Genomic DNA, 8,188 nt, shown 5'->3' with positions numbered 1-8,188 from the left:
AAACTAAACCCAGTTGGGAAAGGGACTATTTAGTTTCAAAGGGAGAATGAAAATATAATTCCACTTCATGATGTGTTGCATGTGTCAGGCGTAGGTATGATTTTGATTTATGTATATATTCTTCAAGATAAGGGGTATAATGTACTCTTTAGAGGGACTCATGTGTTGACTAAGCATAAGGATTGGAAATCTCCCATAACTATTAGAGTTAGGAGTGGTCGCCTTTATAGGTTGCAATTTGATACTCCTAAGGCACTCATAAGAAGCAGTAATCCTAAAGATCTTGGAGAGGTATAAAATAGGAGGATGGGTCATATTCATCGTGGAGCACTTAAATTGCTTTGTGAGATAGTGATAGGTGTTCTAGAGGTGAGCACAAAGCATGATGACATACGTAAGGGATGTGTGTTTGGGAAGTTTACGAAAACATCTTTTCCAAGGAGTGATACCAGATCTAAGAGTGTTCTTGATCTAGTACATTCAAATGTATGCGGATGGATGTTGACAAAGTCTCTCAGAGGATATGAGTACTATGTTATTTTTATTGATGATTTCTCCAAGAAGGCTTGGATATACTTCTTGAAGACCAAGGATGAGGTTTTCAGTCAATTCCAGGAGTTCAAGGCTCTTGTGGAGAAGGTGACAACAAGGAAGATAAAGGTTCTTTGGTTAGACAATGGTGGCGAGTACAAAGGAAATGTCTTCCAGTAGTTTTGTACCAAGGAAGGAATCAAGAGAGTGGATGGTTCCTTACAATCCACAACAAAATGGAGTTGCTAAGAGGAAGAACTATTCTATATTGGAGGCAGTAAGAGCTATGCTACATGACTAGGACATGCCTCATTACTTATGGGCAAAGGTGTGCAATACAACAATTTACATTCAGAATAGGGTTCCACACAAGATTCTAGGAAAGATGACACTAGAGGAAGCTTTCATAGGAAAGAAACCATATGTTGGTCACTTCAAAATATTTGGGAGTTTGGCATATTGTCATATTCCAAGTGATACACATACCAATTAGATCAGATTACAGAGAGTGGGTAATTTTTTGGGTACAATGAAACCTCAAAGGCATATAGGAATTTTATTCCATGGACTAGAAGAATTATAGTCAGACATGATGTTAGTTTCATAGAGGACAACGCATTTAGAAGGTCTAGAGATTTTCCAACAAATGATTAGAGTGAGTGGCCAATAGAAGCTCCAAGACCTAGTCAAGAGCAGCAAAGCTCAAGTACAATTACTGGTACTAGCATTGACTCAAGTGGTGAATATTCACAAAGTATGGAGCAACAAGTGCAATAAGAAATTTGTCTAGAAGACTTAGAGGTTGATATTTCATCCTCTATAGTTGGCAGCAAGAACCATGAGGCTCAAGAGACACAAAGGGATATGTTGACACAAAAGTCTACGCCCTTGCTTGAGGTATGAGCCTCAAGCGACCTTGTGTAGCATGGAACAACCTCCAAGTGTGGGACTTGCACTTTGAGATTGAATCTCCAGAGAAGGTTGGTTTCCTTACTATCAGGGTGCACCTACACTAGTACTTTGAGGGAAAAGGGAGAAGAAACGCATAAAATTAATTGTTGAACAGAAAGTAGGGTGGTGCACCAAGATAGAGTGTGGTTACAACTCTGCCTGTAGATGCACATGACATTAACAAAAGACACCAAAAGTCACAGATCTTAACTCTAATTTGCTCCTTTAAGGATTCATATGCAAGTTAAAACAAATAAGATGTTGGAAAGAAGAATAATTTCACAACACAACACCTATAAGCAAGTAAACACAACATACAAACTTAAATGATGAAATAGAAACATTCAACACAAGGAAAAACATGCACAAGAGAGTCAAATGGAAAGAAGAGGAAAATAAGGGTTTCTATTAATGTAAGGCAAAACAAGAAATTAGAGTTGTAGAGCATAAGCAGATGCAAGAGAAAATAGAGAAAAACCTAGAAAACATATTTATAGCTGCCTTTTAAAGAGTTCAAGCATAAATATGTTTTAACTATGGAGTTCAAACCCCAACCAAGGTGGAGTTGAGTTGCAAAGGAAGCAATAACTAAAGAGTCAAAATGAAATCTAATCATGAAGTGCAATCTGTTGTTGGAAGTGATAGGAAAGAAAAAACAAATGTACTCAGCCATCAAAGGGATCAAATCACCAAATATTTGATCATTACATGCATTAAAGAGGCATGGAAGGCATTGGCATCGTGTAAACAAGGCCCAAGAAGTCTCTCAACCATAAAGAACTGACCTTAATAATGTGAAATGGTTGCAAGAAGTTTATTCGTGTTGCTGTAGAAAATTGCAGGAAGGGATAACTTGACATGCTAACCGCCCATAAAAAATGCAAGAGTTGGGGGGATCTGATTTCCCCAAAAATAAATATTGGTCATTAATGAAGATATTTCATTCAAAATGAATGACCTAGTTGTTGTGAGAATCTCCCCCAATGATAGATTAAGTCACCACCGTCGATGTAGATGAGTTTTATTCCCAACAGATGACTAAGATGCAGTGAGGAGATCCCCAAGATGCTATCAAATCCAATGGTTGTTGTATCTTTGCAAAGGGCCAAGGTAGCAATGCGAAACTATAAGAGCCGTCAGATTTGGCGATCTCATCAAAGAAGGAAGTGGATAGCACAAAAGGTGGGACCCTCCACCACATGGTGCAATTTTGGGCTTTGCAACCTCACAAAAACACTACAGTATGAATAAATGTTGGCATGGAGACATCTGGCACCATGACATCAGATGACTTGTTGAGTCAACCACCCATGCAAATAGAAAGACACAACAAAGATAATGTGGAAAGTGGAACCCTCTGCCATGTAGCATAATTCTAGGTTCCAGAGCATCAAAGAAGCATTGTAGTATAAAGAAATGCAACAATAGAGACGCATGGAAGCATCTCATATTTTTGTGAGCTTGGGTTGAAACTCCAAGAAAACATGGGAGTCATCGATGTATTTTTCTATTTTATGAAACAAATGGTTATCTTTTAATCTTTCATTGAATCTCCATCATCAATTTGCACAAGTACATATTGGGTTGACTTAAACATCAGAGATGAGATAGGACCACCCAAAGACATGTAGCACAATTTTGGGCTCTAGAGAATCGAAGAAGCATTGCAGCATGAAGAAATGCTAGAATGAAGGCGTGTGGCAGCATCTCGTATCTTTTTGAAACCTTTTTAAGCCAAACACAAAGACATGACAACTGTTGATATCAGTTGCATGCATATGAAACCCTAGACCCTGTCGGCTACTAACATGGAAGTACATGGTCCAATCATGGACAACAAAACTTTGTTACCCACGGACCCACAAAAGATGAGTTGGCACACGTGGATGAATCAACATCAACACCACTTTGCTAACTATGAACCCACCAGAGCCAACTCAAAAAGTTGTGTTTGCAAGGAATCCAGCCCGTTGAAGATCTCTTAGATCCGATATCACTACTAGGTTGAATGGGGGCAAAAATAGTCAACAAGATACTTAGGAGTTTGTGAGATCTCCTATGAAGAGTATTAGACAACAAAGACAACCAGCCAAGTTCAATGACTATGTGGCATTAGTTAGTCAATTGATATATAGTGAGCCTTCTAGCTATCAGAAGGCTACACAAAATTAGAATGGGATCAGATATATTCAAGGTGAAGGTATCAGGTTGATGGGCTATACTAATGCAGATTGGGCAAGCAGTACACTAGACAAAAGGAGCACTTTAGGTTGTTGTTTCAGTTTGGGATCAGGATTTGTTTCTTGGTTTAGTAGGAAGAAGAATTTTGTGGCTCTGAGTTCAGCAAAATCATAATACATAGCAGCTAACATGGCAATATGTGAAGCTATATGTCTTTGGAAGTTGCAAGTATCCTTGTTTGGTCAAAGAGTTGAAACCGCTATGATCCATTGTGACAATCAAAGTTGCATCAAGTTGTTTGAGAATCTGGTGTTTCATGATAGGTCTAAACATATAGACATCAAATATTATTTCATTAGAGATTGTGTACAAAGAGGGTTTGTTCAACTACAATACATTCCTATAGATGACCAGGTAGTAGACATTCTAAGGCATTAGAGAAGGCTGAATTCATCTTCTTCAAGGATAAGTTGGGTGTCATGCAGAACAACTTCCTCACTAAGAGGGAGTGTTAATCTTTGTAGCGAGATATTTTTCCATCCCTAATTAAATACTTATTTATTTTACCAAAAACCTTAGTTAATTAAATAATTTTTTAATTATTAAATGCTTACAACCAATTTATTTATGGTTGTTAAGATTTATTTTATCTCATCCAATGTCGATCATTGTTTTCTTTTCAAAGAGAGTAGTATAAAAGGGGGGCTAGGGGGCATTTGTAACCATCAAGTTTAGAGATCAAGTCTTGAAGACACATTTGTCGTAATAGAAAATGTATTTGCAATGTTAGTAGATCAAGTAGTTGATCAAGTTTTTGAAATCATTTGCATTGATAGAAAATGTATTCACAGTGGAAGCGAATAATCTTGCAGTGGGAGCGAGGGCGTAGTGTTAGCATTGGGATAGTAGTGGGGGATTTTGTCGGAGTTCTGCAAGTGAGAGGCAAGGAATTCTTTTGTAACTCTTATATTGCCAAAGATTAATATATTTTCCATCTAAAGAATTGGTTTTCCCTTAGGGGTTTTTTCAAGGACAATTTTGTTCAAAAATATTGTGTCATCATGTTCAAATTTCTTTTCGCGGAATATTTGTGAAGTTGCAATTGTGTTGTTATTCATTATTTGGTTGTGAATTAGTTTTCGATAGTTAAATAATATTTCAAGATAGGAGATTAATAATCAGTGATTGTAATAGTTATTTTTCACTATATATAGAAGGATGAAGAAGGAAAATAAATGAAGGAAATATAAAGACTGAAATAAATATGATATAAACAAAAATACTAAATGAGAACTAATATATGTGGTGTATGTATATGTGTGTGTGTATGTGTGTGTGTGTGTGTGTGTGTGTGTGTGTGTGTGTGTGTGTGTGTGTGTGTGTGTGTGTGTGTGTGTGTGTGTGTGTGTGTGTGTGTGTGTGTGTGTGTGTGTGTGTGTGTGTGTGTGTGTGTGTGTATGTGTATGTGTGTATATATATTATATATAAATTATTTTTATTTTTATTTTTATTTTTATTTTTGCTCAGTAAACGGCCTAAGCCTTGATTGATTTTATTAATAAATAGATTTACAAGTATTCCCCCATTTTGGCGGGCACAGGTAGGAAAGAACGGGGAAAGAAAACCTCTTGTCTAGCCTGGGACCTCAGTCCTATATTATACAATGGTAAAAGGGGCATTACCCCAGTGATTACATCAAAATATTATTCAGAGCAATACAAATGTCTTTCCAAGAGGAATCATATAGAAAGGAAGATAATCACCATCTATCTAAAATCACCAACATCAACAAATGTTATGGGTTTAATTGAAACTTGAAATTAAACTGAATATAATAAGGAACCACAAGGACCTCTACCTAGGATAAATTTTAAAATGTAATTGAAAAAGGTTATTGATAAATCGAGTCTGTTATACTTTTTACTAGATCTTTTACAATAATTGAAAAAGTCTGTCTTAAATAATGTTTTATTGATATGCAGTTAATATTATAATGTTAGAGATTTTGAAATAAAGATAAAAGTACAGGTGTGAAACAACTTCTTTAATTTTTTAAATATTAATTTCCCTACGTGATTAAAAGAAGGTTATGTCACCAGTTGAGATTGTAAGCTAGATTCTAGGGGAGGGCAAACTGAAAATCCATTGACAGTATCAAAGAGTTTCTTCAAGATTTTGAAAAACACTGTTGCATAAATTACAATCTAAATAAACATCTCATAAGCTTAGTAGCTTGAGTAGAAGGATAGATCCATTTAAAGTTTATTTTGAATTTAAACCAGAGACACGCACAGTAAATGCCATACTACATACAAGAGGTTGTGCAGTTGCTAAATATGTTTTCTATTAATATATGATAATATTTACAGTAACCACCATATCCCATCTAATATTGAAAAGATACATAAGAGAAAGTTTTATAAGAAACACATTTGCTCGATAATATAGCAGGAATGACTTATCTACAGAGACATCCTATTTTAAAATTGGGTAATACAAGCCAAAATTTGGGTTATAATAGTATTCAGGCTAACTTGAGAGATTATTAAGACTTACTTTTTAAAAACCATTATAACTTTTGACGCTTCATGCAGAGAGCTAGCCGTCGATCCAGGGGAAAATTCATATGTAGACCTACTCCTACTGGTTTTGTCATAGGTTGGAAGACAGAATTCCACTTCCTCCATGTTGTTGAAATCCACATTCGGATGGATATAGGCGTTGTATGCCCTCAAGTATTCAGTTAGCCAGTCCCTTCCTTGGTCTTCGATGATGGCCCTCCATCTCAACAGAAAATTTATGCTCGTCTCCATACGTGGCCATTCGTTCAAAAACTTGATATTATCCCTAATAACCATGCAAGGGCATCTTGGGCTCCTTTCCAATTCCTGACTATTGACCTCAAATTCCATATATGCTTCTGGGAGAGGAATGCGGAGCCGAGCATCAATGTTTGCAACAGCAATTTCCAAGCCCACTAACCAGCAAGGATCAAAAATAGTGTGGGTGATCCTGATAATATCCCATTTTTCAATCCCTGCCTAAGCCAAACAACCTACCCACGGCCCAACTATGTTGTTGTTAGTCCTCCAAGAGTAGTCATAATTGAACACTCCTTCTCCTAAAGCCTGACTGACTGCTATACGGCTCATGTCATCTATGGGTCTCAAAATCTTGTTCCATCTCTCTTGTGTGAATGGCCCACAGAAATCCATTGTGCGGTTTTCATGAGCATGAAACAGACTGATGTTAGAATCCATCTTACCCAACCTATACCGATGCCTGGTTTAAAGCTGAGCTTTAAATTCTGAGGGAATGTTTTTTGAAAACCCCTATAGTAGCCGATATATAGGATGAGTCAAAATTTCTAGATACCTAATAATGGGTAGGCATGTGAATGATTAATACAACTCCTCTCAAAATCATCATATCAAAAGGATTACTGGGTGGAAGTGAGGGATTTCATGTAAAAAGGTACTATGTTCGATACTTGTGAGATCTTACTAAATATTGAAGTTGGGAAGAGTATGATTAGTCCAACTTTGTTGTGCGAATTTATTAATGATTGAAAGTCAAGGAATTAACACCATCAGTTCCAAGATTTGCTAATATATCGGCCTCTTTGTTGCCTTCTCTAAAAATGTGAGTGAATCTTATATTTTCAAATGTCGAGAGAGAATTCATAATTGCTTCTAGTTTAGAGTTTAATACCTAGTTTGGTGTGACTCCTTTTTGTAGCGCATTAATAATGATTTGGGAATCCCATTCAATTATAAGTTTTTTAATATTTGATTTAATACATAGATTAATTCCTTCTTCTACCACTTCCAATTCAGCCATATTATTGGAAACTATTTCTAATGATTTTGATCTTTTAATAATCTAGTTACCTGATTCATCTCTAATGATACATCCTATTCCTGCTTTCCCAGGATTTCCTCTTGATGCCCCATCAAAATTCAGTTTCTTCCACCCAAAAGGGGGGGACTCCCATTTGCAGGAAAGTCTAGCAAGGTCATTCTTCTTTTTATAAGTTAAGAGGGGATTTATTAATAGTGGCCATAGCTTTTTAATTTCTGCATCCCAGTCAGAGAAGGGTCCCTCTTCTCTAGGTCTCTTTCTGAGATCACTATTCATTACTTCCGAAATTGCTACTTGAGTTTTTGAAAATAGAGCTGTTTCTGAGAGATCTTGATCTGAGAAGATTCGGCGATTGCGTTCTTTCCAAATTTCCCACATAACTATTGCCGGAGATATGTTCCAAAGTTTTCCATATATTTTCTTAGGATCCTCTTTTGGCCATCCCATCAAATGACCTTCCCAATGTCCTGCTAATGGGGAAGACCAATTGAGTTTCCTTTGAATCCATCTCCAGCATTCCTGAGAGAATTTACATGAGAATAGGAGGCGATCTGCATTTTATTCTTCCTCTTTAAAAAGGGGACATCTAGATGGCCCTTCAAAACCCATTTTCCTAATCCTATCCTCTGTTAATATTTTCTTTTGCATATCTACCCAGAGAAAC

The sequence above is a fragment of the Cupressus sempervirens genome, chromosome 9 (assembly GCF_028749045.1).
Source record: "Cupressus sempervirens isolate cs-2001-9-10 chromosome 9, ASM2874904v1, whole genome shotgun sequence".
NCBI classification, from domain to species: domain Eukaryota; kingdom Viridiplantae; phylum Streptophyta; class Pinopsida; order Cupressales; family Cupressaceae; genus Cupressus; species Cupressus sempervirens.
This window is presented reverse-complemented; position numbering follows the sequence as displayed.